Source organism: Oryx dammah, unplaced genomic scaffold, assembly GCF_014754425.2.
Source record: "Oryx dammah isolate SB20612 unplaced genomic scaffold, SCBI_Odam_1.1 HiC_scaffold_22, whole genome shotgun sequence".
In the NCBI taxonomy this organism is placed as follows: Eukaryota; Metazoa; Chordata; class Mammalia; order Artiodactyla; family Bovidae; genus Oryx; species Oryx dammah.
The window spans coordinates 60,136,491-60,153,362 of NW_024070206.1; positions in this window are offsets into that span (position 1 = coordinate 60,136,491).

Consider the following 16,872-nt stretch of genomic DNA (forward strand, 5'->3'; position numbering starts at 1 on the left):
AGTCCATCAGACATTCTCGGCTCCTGTTCAGGTCTTTTTGAAAAATTAGATTTGCTATATTAATATATATAAAATTTTCCTTTTAAAGAAAACAAACTATGACTCAAATTAGAATAACAATAAATGGAATTAGAGGCAAAATAAATTCTTAAGCAGATAAGCAAAAGCTTAAATACATCATGATTAAACCATATGTCTGGTATCATCATCTCTTAAGTACCACAAATCTTTACACACGTCCAGGCCCTGTGGATTCTGGAGAGCCAGTGAGTCCTTTCTCTTCTGCGACAGTCACATATTCCCAAGTCTTTTAAAATGGAAAAGGTCTTATTTTGTGAATATTAAAATTCCTTTAACAAAGGAGCTTAGTAATTTTATTTTAAGAAACATTCTCCCATCTTTTTTTTTTTTTTTTTTTTTTTACAGATTGTGTTCATTTAACACTTGGGATACATAGACATTCATTTGTAAATTCTCATTTAGTGAACATGTTTCTGCACTTTTCCCATTGCCCAGCATTGTGTTAATTTATTAAAGACAAAGAAATCTGAGCAGTTTCTGTCAATGTCAAAGTGTTTTTATATTTAGGGAAGAAGAGATCCGACATGATCAAGAACACTGAAATAGTCTACCTGCAAACTTACCTGAGAGTTAGGAATATTTCTTTTCTCTTCCAGCATTCATGCCCCAAATTAAACATACGGCAATGCCATGCAACTGATACACCCATCGTGTTTCAGACAATGGCAGCCTAAGGATGAACAACACTTGCTGAATGCTTTTAAAGCTATCATAGGTTATTGCATAGTTGAATCTTTCAGGAGATATTTAAACCAAATTGCTTTTATCAGAAATAATTTGAAATGTATGTGAGGCTGGGGGACATAAAAATGGAATTGGTCAAATGCTTCTGTTACTGAGAGAAAGTTCCAGCATCGTAGCAGGTTTAAATTTAAAGAAAAGATGTTTTTAGAGAGAAATGTAGATGCTTTATAAATATGAATGTGGATTTATGTCCTAATTTCCCTGTATAGGTCAAGAAAAATGCTTGTTTGTGATAAGTAATTGTAGCTTGACCATATGCATGCTTTAGTCAAAGCGCTTATTCCTAAACATATGAAAAAATAAAACATGATGGCTTTGCTTGTACCCCTTGTGGTTGTCTGCCTTTGTGTCTATCTGTGTATTTTATGAGGTCGCAGGCACACGCATCCACACACACACACACACACACACACACTAGACCAGGGACGGGAGCATTTGCTTTTCCTGCACCCCCGAGCCCCTTCTCACTGCTCTGCACCCTGGGGACCTGGCGATGCTTCTGAAGTGAGCAGAGTAGGTGTGCGGTGCGCTCAGGGTGTCGCTGCACCAAGGCGTTTAGCATGCACCTCGCTGCTCTGCGATCGGGCTGGCACCAACTCACTGTTTACTGATTGACGCTAATTCAAACAGTTTATAATATGTCAGAATTTTTCCAGGGGTTATAGAGGACAGGCTTTGGGGAGGTTTGTGCAGCCGCTGATAATTAGTACCTTAGCCCTCGGCTTGTTTGCTATTTTTGTTTCTGCAAAAGGGGGAAAAAAAACAACAACAAAACACCTGGATATGTTAACAAAAATGAAACTAAAACCTGGGTATTTACACAAAAAGCATGCACAGTTTAAACACACACACACACACACACTTCCACACTAACACAATGTAGCAACATGCATACACACACTCCTTTGTTCAAACCAGTCAATGTCTGACATCTACATGGGAATTGAAACAATACATGCAACTCGACATTGGTAAAGTAAAAACACTAATTTTGCATTGTACTAATTTCCCAGTGAAATGGCTCTCACATATACTTAAAAATAAATAACCAAGTTTTCTCTTTGCACCTTTCCCATTATTAGAACTCACTCCTTCCAGTTCAGAGTGACAGTTTCTGCCCTTAGTTTCAGTTATAAAGCATCAGCGTGGGATTATGCATTGACTCAACAGCATCTATTGATTTATTAAATTTATTAAATTAATATCCACATCCAGGAGGTCTCCTAACAAGCCTTGCCGATGTGATCATTCAGGAAACAACATGATCCCTGCTCCCTTTCCCGACCAGGAAAGGAACAGGGTGATGATGCATTGCAAAAATATTTTGTAAACAACTAACAAGACTGCTTTTGACAATAAAGATAACACTCTGCTATTTTTTAATCTAGAAGTAAACTTTCTATTAAGGAGGCAAACCAACTTTAATATTGTGACAGACACTTTTTTAAGGTATGATTCCAGTCTGTACTTGCAAAATAATATTTTCTTTCCTGAGGATACATTTTTCATTTTAATAAAGAAATGCAGTAAACTCATCATTTGTCACTTTACCCCCTAAGTCCAGTTCCTACATACACATTTCATTATACATGCCACATACATTTCAAAGCTTAGATTGTTTTGCAAGCTTTATGAGTAAAACTTTTAGATAGTTTTACAAGTATGACACCAAAACTTTTATGTCGGCTTAATGAGGAACTCAACAATGAACAGACTTTCACAAAAGTGGTGCTTGTTTCATGAGTTTTCAAAATCCTCTGAAACATACTTTCTTGGGTAATCTTTTAAATGCAAGTGACAGAAGAGAAAGAACATGGACTGAGATTTCCTATTAAGTCAGGACAATCTGGAACTCTCTTCTGAAAAAAATTGGGACAGAGTCAATAATGTCTTAATATTTTGCCACCTGTTATTCATTTGTCAAAGGAAATTTAAGAGCTTTTGAACTGTTATATAAATTATTGAATTTCACAATTCATAAGTAAACATGCATGGCAACATACTTATTTCCTGGTAGTGTAGATGTTCATACCTAGAAAATTTTAGATGAGAATCCTTCTGCTTGCTGAAGTTCAAACATTTTCCCTTCTTTTTCAAAATTGTTATGTATTCATTTTTTTTTTTTTACCTCACTGACAGGCATGTGGAATTTTATTCCCTGACCAGGGAATGAACCCTTACCCCCCGCCCCGCACTGGAAGCAGAGTCTTAACTGCTGGACTGGCAGGGAAGTCCCAAGATTTCTCCTTTCCACATACTGCTGTCTGGTGAGCTGTCAGCTGTAGGTGAGAAGCCCCGGCTTCTGGTGTTTAAACCATTTCAGGATCCTCTTGGTCCCTCACATGCAAACGTGGAGTCTCGACAAAGACTTCCATTAGGTTTCTTCCAGCAACGTAACGCACGTGGGCGCGAGGCACAGAGGAGTGGTGGAGTTGAGCCAAAGCACACAGCACAGTGGTGGAAGCTTAGTAGGCACTGAATTCCAGGGGAACGTCAAATCCTTCGAGGCCATCAGGCACCTGTCCAGCGTGTGACCAAGGAGGGAAGAGACCAGGGAGGGGGAGGGGAGGGGCACAGGGAGGAGGAGGAAGGGTGGGGTGGGGGGACGTGAGGAGGACTCGAGTCTGAGTCGCCCATCACCCCCCTGACAGGGCTCACAACTCCATGTCAGAGCAGATAACAAGAGTCACGGTGTAAAACTGCCCGACTTTTATTTCTGCCTTTCCGAGCGATCGGCTCCTTCACTAATAACCGGGATTTATTACTGGACCCATCTGCTGCCTCCATAAGGTCAAAAGGTAAACCACAGGCACAGCCGATGTCACCATCAAAGAGGCTGGTGGCAAATGGAGCCTGACAAGTGTACTTTTAAAGGAATATTGTGGCGAGAGCACTCTCAGCATGAAAGTCAGGCTGATAGGGAAAATAAAACCTAAAATACTAAAAAGATGTCCAGTTTTAACCCATTAATCCAGGTGATGGAGTCCAGCTGTCAGTCTTGCAGGCGCGTGGCAGTCAGAAAGAAGAGTGGGCCCCAGGAAACGTAATCAGGCCCATCTCTGCGTTCTCTGCCCCAGGGCACCTGTCACCCTGGGGCCACTCCCTGCATGTGCTAAGTCTCAGGCGTGTCCACCTCTTTGCAACCCCATGGGCTGTAGTCCGCCAGTCTCCTCTGTCCGTGGGACCCTCCAGGCCAGAATCCTGGAGTGGGTCGCTGTGCCCTTCTCCAGGGGATCTTCCCGACCCCGGGATGGAACTCAGATCTCTTACACCTCCTGCTCGGCAGGTGGCCTTTCACCTCTAGTGCCAGCTGGGAAGCCACTCCCCGCACAGGCGCCCAGCATGGCTCGGGGCGCGCGCGGTGAGTGGTGGCCACTCTCCAGCTCCTCAGTGCTATCTCAGACGTGGAAAAACATGCTTTCCTTTTTGCTATCTAATGTAAGACCTCACTTCCCAGGAGGAAGTTTTGCTGGACATTGACCAGATAGTCTGGTTTTTGTAAATGCCGTGAGGCTGAGGTATTTTTGAAAGTGGGTTGTTTCCCACATATTCAGAAATGTCAAAAGGATTCAGTTGAGGCTGATCTTTCTGGGTGATTCTGTGTGTGTGTTCTCTACCAAGTTGCCAACCAGGAAACTCATTTTCATTTCTAGCTAAGAAGGAAAAGCAAAAAGGGCAGAGAGCACCATGTAAGATCCAGCGCCCTCTTCCAGTGTAGGTGGAGAATTTACCTCACAGTCTGAGAACAAATTAGAAATCAAGAAGTAATGACTCGTTCTGTGACAGCTAATGCTCTAAAGAGGTTTTTCTCCTTCTACACAGCGTCCCCAGAAACGAGTTGCAGGTTGCTAACAGTTCACGCAAATTCTCACCTTTCCTCCACTCTCTGGGTCATTCATTGCTGGCATCATTTTCTTTCGTCTTTCCGTTCTCTGTACCAATAAGTCATCAGATAGACATTTGCAGCCCAGATGTGAGGACTGAATGTCAAGTATCTGACAAAATAGATCCCGGCCCTGCCCTGTCAAGCTCACCTGGCTCCACCTGCTCTTCAGGTGCTCTTCTGCCCAGAGGCATCTGCTTTCTGAGTGACGTCATTAGGACTGACCCAAGAGGAGGGCTCTCACAGATAGCAAGTCCAGAGGCTCCGTGACTTCCTGCCTCTAAGACTATGAGGAGTAAATGTCTGCTGTTTATAAGCCACCCGATTTTGGGTGCCTTGTTAAAGCAACCTGCACAGACTGACTAAGGGAAAAAGTGACTCCTCGTGGTTGGTGTTAGTCCATACAGAAAATGAACGAATCTGGTATTGGTGGAAGAGAACAGACGGCACATTTAAGCAGTGATACAACAATGTATTTGAAGGAAATTAAACCTTTTCTGGGCTTCCCTGGTGCTCAGAGGTTAAAGCCCCTGCCTGCAATGCGGGAGACCCGGGTTCGATCCCTGGGTTGGGAAGATCCCCTGGAGAAGGGAATCGCAAACCACTCCAGTACTCTTGCCTGGAGAATCCCATGGATGGTGGAGCCTGGTGGGCTACAGTCCACGGGGTTGCAAAGAGTCGGACACGACTGAGCGACTTCACTTTCACACCTTTTCTAGATGCAGTTTTCTGAGATATAATGTTTCTTACTTTTTTTGAAAGGTCCCAGTTCAGGAAGTAAGTTCTCATCCCTCCTGCATGAAATTTACCTGAAAAGGTGGTAGCGAAACTTCTTAGTATAAGGAGTTGCCAGCTAACCTCTAACGGCAACTTTTAATCCCTGCTGGACCACTGGGCTAACTTTCTATCAGCATTTGTCAAGCCTCAGCCAGTCTGCTATTAAACTTTCAAATTTAGAAAAGGGATGTGGTTTTTGCTATGTGGAAACTAAGAGGGCATAAACTTATACACACACAGGGGTTTAAGATGTGCGAACATATCTTAGGTGTGAAATGATCTACAACACTCGGATCAGCACGTTTCTGAGACCATGCTCGCCAGCACGGGAGGGGCACGGGCGAGACTTACTGACAGCATATGACTGTGATTCGGAGGCTCCTGGGTCCAAACCTGCCGGGGTCTTTGCTCTTTATACCACTTGGGAGAATTTGGAACATTTTCCCCAGTCTGATGAGTGTTTTCTGTGTTCTTTTCGGATTCTAACAGAAGAACCTTTCCAGTCTGTTTTGCTCTCCTTCCAACGTGGCAAATATCAATTTAGCTAATGAGGCACAGGTGTAATTGTAGGCATTCCTTCAAGAATTCTTCAGCTATGAATCTGCCTCAAATTATGCAGCACGGTTCCGTAATTGTAGTTCATTGGGAAAATTCACGGCTCCAATGGCCCTCATGCTCACATTCCACCTGTGCGTGTGGGGTGCGGACCTCGTGTTAGTACATTGTGATGCAGGAAATAAAAACAAGCCCAGCCATTGGCTGCAGGGCTCTCTGCGAGTGTATTCCTACATAGCTCTGCCCTGTTATGTTGCATTCAGCCCCGTTTGTACATTTGCAAAGAGCATTCTTTTCAGAAAAGATGGCACAACTGGTCCCTTTCTTCTCTCGCCATCCATCACTTTGGTGAAAGGCTGCCATCCTGCCTCCAGCCTCTGCACACATCATCGTCTTGGGGCTGAAGGTTGATAATTTGGTGTTGAGTGAATTCCAGACTATCTTTTCAAGCAATTTCCTCATGAACAAAACCACCTGAACTGCACCCAGCCCCCATAGCTTGTGGGGAAGAATACCAGATGGATCAGACGATCTGAACAGAACCAGAAAGTGGTGGGATTGAACCTGTGTTGTGAGTTTAGCACACCTGGAGTTACCACTGTTTAACATTTAATTTCCAAGAACTTGGGGGCCAGGGTAAATAAAAAAGATGTTCAGGGGTGAGTAGGCCAAACATCCACCTATGGGGAAATATAACCGTTGAGATCAAGTGTTTTAATTCTTCCAAAGCACCACACAATCTCACATTCCTCCTTGTCTGCGGTCAGTCTTATAAACAAAAGAAGGAGTGGTCTCTTAACCAGCAATGAAAATGCTGCATTGCTCAATTGTTGTCTTATACTTCAATTTCCAAAAATTGAATTTGTGAAAGTTAAATTTGCGTTAAGGCACACTTGGAAGAAAAAGTCAGATGTGAATCAATTGTAAATTACTGAGAGCTGGTCATCTGAAAATATTACTAAGTAATGTTGCGGTAAAGTTAGCACCGAGAACATGCAATCTTTCACTGTAGGATCAGGGCTTTCTTTTCAAACAAGCCCCTTTCTGTGAGTTCACTGCTTTGACCCCACTGCAGGGCAACTCCCTTGGTTCCTCCTCCGTGGAAAAGGGTCACATGAGGAGGAACGCCAACTAGCTTGAGAATCCGCATGTCACGGCCACAGGTCAGGTCGGATCACAGAGAGACAACGGGAGTTAATCACTCAGGGAGTCGGCCGAGTGCCCGTCAGTTCAAGCTGCCACTCTTTTCCAATTCTGATTTATTCAAGAGGTAAAATCATTCGTGCAGTCACTGCCTTAGCAGAGGCACACGGTTGGGGACTTCATGACAGCTCCAGGTCTTTCTACGAAGGTTGTGTCGTATTTAGTGTTTGTTCAAAACTGCTGATGCGACCACCCATTACCTCCACTGTGGCAAACGCAAGTGCGTGAAATTTTAACTTTTTATCACTTCAGTGCAGTTAACAGTATGCCCATAATGTAATTACACATGAATGATAAGAAGAGCTTTTGAGTAAGTCTATATAAGTATTTCTGTAGAATCTGAAGTCAGTGGCTCAAGATTACTACCCATCTTGTCTTCTTTTCAATGATTATTATTTCTTCTTGCAGGTCTCACATTTCCAGCTGGGATTACTTTATTTCTTTTGTCCTTTTCAAAGTGCAGTTCTGTAGTGACAAGTTTTTTTTTTTTTCAGCTTTTATCTGAAACAATCTTTTCCTTCACCTGCACTTCTGAAAGGCAGCCCTCACAAGGTTGCTGGTGTTGGTAGCCCTGTCTGAAAACAGTAGGAAAACTGGGTATGTTCAGTGTTCAGGGGCTGGATGGCACACATGAGAGAGGGAGAGAAGCCTCAACATGAGCCTCGCAAACGCTGAGATCCACTGGGAGCTGGAGACCCAGGACGTCACAGCGACTGATGTGCTAAGAAGGAAGGGACCAGGACTGCTGGTAGGTGAATGGCCTGGCTTCTTCAAGGAGGACCACAGAGGAGAGGATGCTGCATTTGTTCAAGTGTTGACTGGAGGCTGGACTGAGCGGCCACCCTGGAGTGGAGAGGGTATAGATTCTGGAGATGAGCAGGTGTGGAGAACTAACTGATGTTAGTCCTAAGTGGTAGGAGATCTAACTCACTGATGAGAGATCTAACAGATGTCTTTCTGGAGCTCATCAAAAAATTCCAGAGACATGGGCATTACCTATATGAAACTTTGTCCCCTTAAAAAAATGGGCTGGATTTTTAAAGCAATTTTGTGATAACCATTAATATTTAATCATGAACACCCCAAGTAGCATAACCCTTGTCACCAATATCTACACTATCACTCCTATAAATAGTGACCTAGTGGAAATCAGAGTGAAACTACCTACAACCTACCTATAACTTACAACCAACCTATAACTTACAAACCTACAACCATACAAAATGGTGACTAGCTTTTTTCTGATTTTTTATTGAGCTGCTTTACTCTTGAATATTAAAAGACACATAACTATGGAATATAGTGTTAATAAGATTAAATATGAACTCAATTACTGGAAACAAACACTTTATACAATGTCATAAATCTGAATTTTTAAATTATTTTTAGTCTCCCTGAGATTTTTGAGGAGATAAGGTCAGAAATCACGTGTCCACTCTCTTAAAGCTCCTCAGCACTTGGCAGGACCTTGTAACTGGGAAATTCTCAACCAACACATTGTTAAAGGACCTGTACAAGATTTCCTTTCAATGTGAATCTGAATTATCATGAAATCCACATTTCGTGCTTCAATTAAGACCGTTTTACTGTAATTACCAGATAGAGGCTCAAAGTCAGCACAGCAAAACTACTGGCCCCAGTGTAATTATTTTAAATAAATATCAGGTTTTAAAGGAAAAAAACATGCTCCAAGAAATTCACTGTTTGGCCCTAAAACCTTGTTGTACTTCATTCCTAGCTGTGCCCCCGCCACCCCGTCAGGGGCTGGCAGGGCCAGCTCTGTCCAGCACGAGACTCCGGGCCCAGGTGCCCGTGTCCAGCTGCCTGTGGTCAGGTCTGTCACCAGGCCCCCTCCCAAGCTATTGACACTTTCTCCAGGAAGGAGAGCAGAAAAGGAAAGTTTTATCAGAAAATTCTGCGGCCAGCACAACCAACTTCATCTGCCTGTTCAGTGAGATTTATGGGCAACCAAAATGGCTCCATGGTCTTGGGATTAAAAACAAGGATAAAATACACGCCATGACTTGCAGGCTGGCGCATGGGGGGGAGCGAGTGCAGGTGTGTCTCTCTCTTCTCTGCTGGCCACTGGCTGAGCGTGTTATCTCATGTCCTTGGTACCTGTCCATCAGGGGACAGCAATCTTCTGAATGGAAGACCTTGTGGGCACGGCCCTGCATTACTGTCTTCCTGGGACAGGGATGAGGGCAGGGACACAGCCCACAAGCTGTGGCCAGCTCGTGAGCGCCACACCAGGCTATTGTCCACAGCAAGCTCTGTCCTTGCTGTCTGTCCCCTGGGACCTGGGCCAGAGCGCCTGCCCCAGATGCAGGGGTGACGACTACAGAAGCATCGTCGGTGACCCGGGAGGACGCTCAGGAACGCCGGCCCGGGTGTGGGGACGGCAGCAGCCATACCATCCTGCCCCTCATCGGCCCCGGGTCACAAAAGGTCGTCCTGGGGACACATCCTGTCTAGTCACCCACACCTGTGCCCCAGGAGGACAGGAGCCCCCTGGCCCTGGGTTTGCTCCCCAGTCGGATCCCCACTGTCTCATCTCTTCCTCCGGTGTGATGCCTCTCTTAGGGGCTGGGGCCCAGAGCTCACCCGGTTCCCACCGTGATGAAGATTGTGACTCGTGGGCACCCTGGGGACAGGGCAGCCTGGTCAGCCATGTCACCGCCGCTCAGATGCCGTAACTGGAAGTGAAAAGTGACCCTATGTAGCAACTCAGAAAGTTTCAATCGAGGACCTGCTCTTTAATTTTAAAGCCATTTGTGCCAGGAATGATAACTGCTTCTCTTTGTGCTTGGTCCCCACCCTTCACTTGGGCCAGGTCAGCCCCACCCCTGGCGACACCGCCCCAGGTTTGCCTGGTAATAGTAACACGTCTAGAAAAGAATGTAACTACTGACTCTGCTATTTATTTTCTTTTAATTTGTCAATAAAAAGGTAATTGCTTTAAGGGCTACAATTGGCTTAAAGCAAAACCTCACTTGCTGGAACCAAAACTCAAAGATTAAACCACAAAATAAAACAATTCAAGCTGATACCTTAAAATAAAGTTGGCAATGCCATTTCTTTTTTAAACATATCAAGAAATTTGCTCTGGAAATTATCCAGTGAAGAGTCCCAGAAAATTCTCAAACATATAAGATACCCGGAGTCTCTTTTGTTCTTACAAGCATCTCAAAGCTCAAGGCTGTCCAGCCAGCCCAGTGAATGTTATAACTATCACCAACCTGAACGCCCTCCAGCCAACAGGGCACATCCAGGGGTGAAGAAGTAGCTTCCACTTCTGATGGCTCCAAGTGGTTCCAAGCACACTCTGGACTTCCAGCTGGTCATGCTGGACTCTAAGGAATGCCATCATGGGAGATAAGAGACAAGACTGTAGATGATTTTTTTCAATATTTATTCACATTTTTTTAATATCCCCAATAAAATGTATTTACGGATTTATAATCTTCCTCACCACAACATAAATTATTCATGCTCAATTAAATTAAAAAATGTTCAAATGACAGATTCAAAGAATTGCTTGAATATTGGTTCTTTTTGTTTGAATTATTTTATTTATTTATATTTGGGGCCCTATATTTTTGTGATACCCTATTCTTTCACCATTTTTCCTATCCACAGAACCCAAAGTATGTATCATCTGTTTCTTGCAGCTTTTTTGTTTTTTACACATATGGGTTTATTGTGCTCACAGTGATAAGCTCTTTCTAAAAACTGAAAACATTTTACTAATTACTGAAAGGGAGAAATAAATACAGTACCAAGAAAATGTCATTTAAAATATTACATCTGTTTTCTATTTTTAAACCTTTATCATTTCCAATTCAATCCCTCTAATCACAACTTGCATATTAATTGTTGAGCCAGATTTACCAGACACTATCTTCTATATGAAATCATCCAAAAGATAACTCCAGAGAAGGCTTGTAAACCAGATGATCACAATGCTTCCTGTCCTAACAGAAGCACTGTGATGACACATATATTGTTCACATTAAACACTCTCTTTCTGGCCCATGGATTTCTCCTTTATTCCCTAAATGCTTGTTTATGGTATATTTTTTCTGGGCTAATGAAGTACAAGACATTTCTGCAAGCATAAGGCAATATTTGCACTTACAAAGATAATACTTCAACAGACATGACTCAGTATTTGAGGAGAACACTGGAATTTCAAACCCTGAAGAAACATCTTCTTTATGGTCGCTTGCTTCTTCGGAATTATTCATGTGTGGTTTAGAAGGGAAATTATCCATAAATTGACACTGAGAAAGAAGGTGTTAATAATACCACTGTCAATGGTGATAGAATCCAGAATCATGGGTGTACATATGTTGGGAGAAAATCAATGTGGGGAACCAGAGAAATAAACACACAAGGCACAGAGGGGACTGAGGTTTAACATCATCGGGTCCACATTTCTTAGGAGATGATGAAAGTTTTTGGAGCTTCAAACCTAGTAAACTGCATTTGTGACCACATATGCAAAATTTTGTGTATAATTTCAAAAACTGCTGTGCTGTGCTCAGTCATGTCCGACCCTTTAGGATCCCATGAACTGTAACTCACCAGGGTTCTGTGTCCATGGAATTCTCCAGCCAAAAATACTGGAGTGGGTTGCCATTTTCTTCTCCAGGGGATCTCCCAGTGGATTGAACTCGCGTCTCCTATATTGGCAGGCAAATTCTTTATCACTGAGCCATTTGGGAAGCCCTTTACAGACTCTTTACAGACTTTCTGAAACTCATCCATTGATGCAAAAAACCCCTGGTTAGCACTCCAGCTATAAAGCTGTCTTTACGTTAGAATTTAACAGTTCTCTGTTCCATTTCACCGCCAGGGCACCACTCACCCTCAGCTGAGGCTGAACAGAGCATGTGGGAGGAGAATTTCCAAGACTGAAGAAGGCCCCGCAGGAGCAGGGGGAAATAGCTATAGCAAGCACAAGGCTGGAAGAGTTCGCTATCCCACCAGGCAGTGCAGACAAACCCAGAGATAAAGCGGAGTGAAGCTGAGCACTCTAAAGGGCGTCACTCCAGTGACAGAGACAGGTTAGCTGTCCACACAGCTACTGGTGTGGCCAGCTTCCTACCTCCATCCAGCTTTAGCTTGTATCTTACTGGAGGTCTGCATACCAGGCAGTTTCAATCTCGCACATTTGTTATTTTTAAGCATTGTTTTATCTGTTTCAAGTATTGCATTTTTACCCTCAATATACTGTTATTGTCTGTAGAAATAATTTTATCTTTATCATTTTATTTTTTGGCCAAGCTACACGGCGTGTGGGGTCTTAGTTCCCTGACCAGGGATTGAACCCATGTCCCCTGCAATGGAAGCATGGAGTCTTAACCAGTCAATGGCCAGGGAAGTCCCTGTAGAGATCATTTTAAAACTGAAATCATTATTTGTGATACTAGCAGCCTCCAGTCTAGGTACCATCTAAAACTTTGATGAGCACATCTTTTGATTTCTGGTAAAATCTGTGTATATTATTAATAAGTCAGGGCTGAGGATAGAGTTCAAAAGGACAAAATTAGAGCCTTCCTTTTAAGTTAGCCAAAAGCTATTAATTAATGCACTTTGGGTGGGTTTAATGAGCAGGGACCTACCATCCAGAACAACCAAACAGGGACACAGCAAAGGAACATGAGAAGCCAGAAGAGACACGAGTCTCTGACTGCATCCATCTCATCTTCCATCTCTTCTTCCATCTCTCCGAATACAGATTTTGTTGAACAATAAAAAGGAAAAGGAAATGAAGCTCAATTCACATACTATTGAAAGCAAGAGAGCAGAGTAATTGAATTAAAGCAGGAGAATTAAAACACTTGCTTCACTTAAGACTTGTAAACTGCAGTTTCCTTCAGGTCTGTTTTTTATTTATGATGAATGTCACCCCATAGTTGCTTTGAAGTTTAAGAAGAACTTAGGAAAACAGAAATGAAAATGCCTTTTGAAAATGAAATAATACAGAACATATTAGTGTTGATCTTCTTGAGCTTTTAATGAAATTATGTTGTTCTAAACTGAATATTTTTATAGCAATTTTATAAAGTTATTTCCTCCATGGAACCCATTCCCTTGGGGTACTGCCAGCTGCACAGTACCACAGCTGCCTCTTACTCTCTTTGGAGCCTGTTTTCATCATGATGATGCCTAGCAAACTGACTGGAAGCAGGATTCCCGAGGGCTCCAGGCCTGGGATGAGGATGAGGGGCCAGGAGGGGAGGAAAACCCCAGCTGTGGTCACTGAGGAAACCACACTGAGCCACCCAGGCAGCTTGCTCCAAGCTCAGGATCCCAGTGGGTTTGAAAACCACCAACTTCAGGGAGCAGCAAGTGTGCATAGCCCCCAAAGTCCGTGTGTGTCCCCAGCTCCCACCTCATCAAGCAGCTTCCCACCTCCATGTCTTTGAAAACACACAGCAAAAGTCAGAGTCCATGTGTTCCACGAAAAATGCAAAAACTGAAAAAATCAAAATCAAGAAGGACAGTAAAATAATGGAAATTCACAAAAAAAAAAAAAAAGAAAGAAAGGAAATCTCCTAGAACTGAAGACATCACATGGGCATATAAGCCATTCAGGAAAATGAATTCTAAATGGTGAACAACAGAACACACATCACAAAGTTTATGTCACTTGGGGTAGCAAGAGGCCCTGGAGATGTCTTGAGAGGACAGAGGAGGAGCAAGAACAAACCCAAATGTTTCTAAGGGAGCAGCAGAAACTAAAATCATGTGAGGAAATCCCCCAAAATTCCCAAAGAAAAATGACTGAAAGCTTAGAATTTTATACCCAGCTCACATATGAGCATGCATAAGGTGTTTCATTAAACTGTGCACCTTCAGAAATAAACCCAAAGGGGAAAGAAATGGGCTCTTAACCCAGAAGAGGGGCAAAGAGAACTTTCAACAAAATGATGAAAGAAAGTCCCAGAATGAGGGTGGCCACAGGCAACTAGCCAGGGGCAGCAGATCAGAGGTCAGAAATTTTTTTAAAAAATGTTTCAAAGGCACTGATGTGCCACCATCAATTTGACCATATTAAAAAGATACATGAGTTTATCAGAATGTGAGCACTGAGTTATTGATAAATGTGTGAAAAACTGAGCTAACATAAAGACCAATACAGTTTCCAGGAGTAAAAGAGATTTGCACAGAAAAGGAAAGTACCAGGAGGTTCAGGAGGAAACAAGTGTGCAGAACTGCATTGTGATGCTTATGTTCAATTTTGATGTAACAAAAATATCACTGAATTTTGTATTTGACAGATGAAAGGGAAGCTTACATGCTTTGTGTTTGTGGGAAGATTTAAGACACCTCATGGACTATAACCCATCAGGCTCCTCTGTTCATGGGACTGTGCAGACAAGAATACTGGTGTGGATTGCCATTCCCTTCTCCTGGGGATCTTCCTGACCCAAGGAGAGAACCTGGGTCTCCTGCATTACAGGTAGATTCATTTCTACACACTGATAATATCTAAACTAAAAACAGAGAACAGTATAAGAATATCACTTAATGTTAGAAAGCAAACATGAGATGAAACAGCCACGTCACTATTTGAAAGTGGTTTCCTCCAGCACAGAGGTTGGCAAATTTTCTGTGAAGACAAAGAAGGTAAATATTTTAGATTTTGTTCAAGTAATCGATTCTGGCATTAGAGCATGAAAGTGGGCACAGCTAATGCAGAAAATAATGGTCATCACTGTTTCTCAGAAAGCATTGTTTATAAAATCAGACAGTGGCCTGGACATGGCCCTTGGGGAGAGTCTGCTGACCTCTCCCCCAATAGCTGTAAATAGGCATGGGCTCTGCTGTGTTTTTATTATCGACCTTTAAAACTGTCTGAATTTTAATAACATGTATATGTATTCCTTGGGAGACAAATCTAAGTTTATTTATTTTTAATTGATATGAGACATTTTTCTTTTCATGGACTGAAAGAAAATATTTTGGATCCAAAGACTGCACTGTGCTCCAAGAAAACATGGCACCCACTGTGCAGTCAGGGGACACACTTAAGCCGGGAGAACCAAGGAAGAGCAGAGAGCTCTGCAAGCCCTCAAACAGACAGCAGCAGATCACAGCTTCTGGGGACCCCACTGGGGCTCGGGGCTCTCGGATGCCCTAAGTACCAGAAGAGGATACACAATAGCTACCAAGTTCTGGGGAAAGTAGGAGCAGGACTGGTTCCCCAGGCCACAGTGCTGTTCAGCAGGCTTGAGATTTCCTAGGGAGAGCAAGAGCAAAGAAAATGCTGGAGGAAGGTGGACACGGGACGGTTGGCCCGGAACAAACACAGAAATCAACCTGGAGGCAGTTAAGACTGGAAATGGCTGTTAAACGGTGGAGATGCGCACTGAATCAGGGCACCTACAGCAGCAACACAAAACGACGGGAATGCACATGTCCTGAGCAAAGTGTGAGAGGAATCTGCATGACAAACTATAATGCGATGTATGGAATGTAATGTTACAAGATGTAAGACATTGCATAATGTAATGTAACATGATACAGTGTAAAACAATGTAATGTAGGAAAACAATGTAATATAATATACTGCATGACATAGTCCATTATATTATGCACAGTATAATGCATGATTATATAATATATTGCATAATATATATTATATAATATAATGGGCTTCCCTGGTGGCTCAGAGGTTAAAGCGTCTGCCTCCAATGTGGGAGACCTGGGTTCGATCCCTGGGTCAGGAAGATCCCCTGGAGAAGGAAATGGTAACCCACTCCAGTATTCTTGCCTGGAGAATCCCATGGACGGAGAAGCCTGGTAGGCTACATACAGTCCATGGGGTCGCAAAGAGTCGGACACGACTGAGAGACTTCACTATTCACTATTCACTTAATGTAACAAAACAATGTAATATAATATATTTCATTATATAATATAAACACCTGAAGTTGGAAGACAGGAGAAAGTTGAGCAGAAAGTCATATAAGAACACCTATTTCTTTACTTTTCAAAGCAAGGCAATCAATGTTTTTATTATTTTATTTTACTGCATGTCACAATTTCATTTCTTAATTTTTTGCAATTTTTTCTTGTAAAAAATTATTTGAATCTACTATATTCTTTACCTTACTTCCATTTATTTAAATTCAAATAAAATTATTTTCATTTATTGCAAAACTACAGTATTACCTTATTTTCATAAAAGTATCACCATGCATTTTCTATCTATGTACATCCAGAGAGTGATATCTACAATAATCAGTAATGTTTATAAATGTTATTTCCGATTACAATTTTAGGCATTTTATTATACTTATATACTGTTATGCCTTATTTGAATTGTTTGTAACTACATGCATGCTTGCTTTCTATAAAAACAAAAGGGTGATTTTCCTAAGGAAACAGGAGACTGGAAGTAAATATATAAATATATAAACAGTAGTTAGTTCTGGATGGTAGGGATTAAATGATTGTTATTTTCTTTTTTATTATTTTATACTTTTGGCATTACTTTTTCACAAATTTTAATGAGACAACTGTAAAAAGAAATTATTGAATTTTCAGGCCAGCAGAGCCTATATGAGTCTTTTAATTATATGTTATTCTGTATCTGGTAGATGCTATTTGAGCAA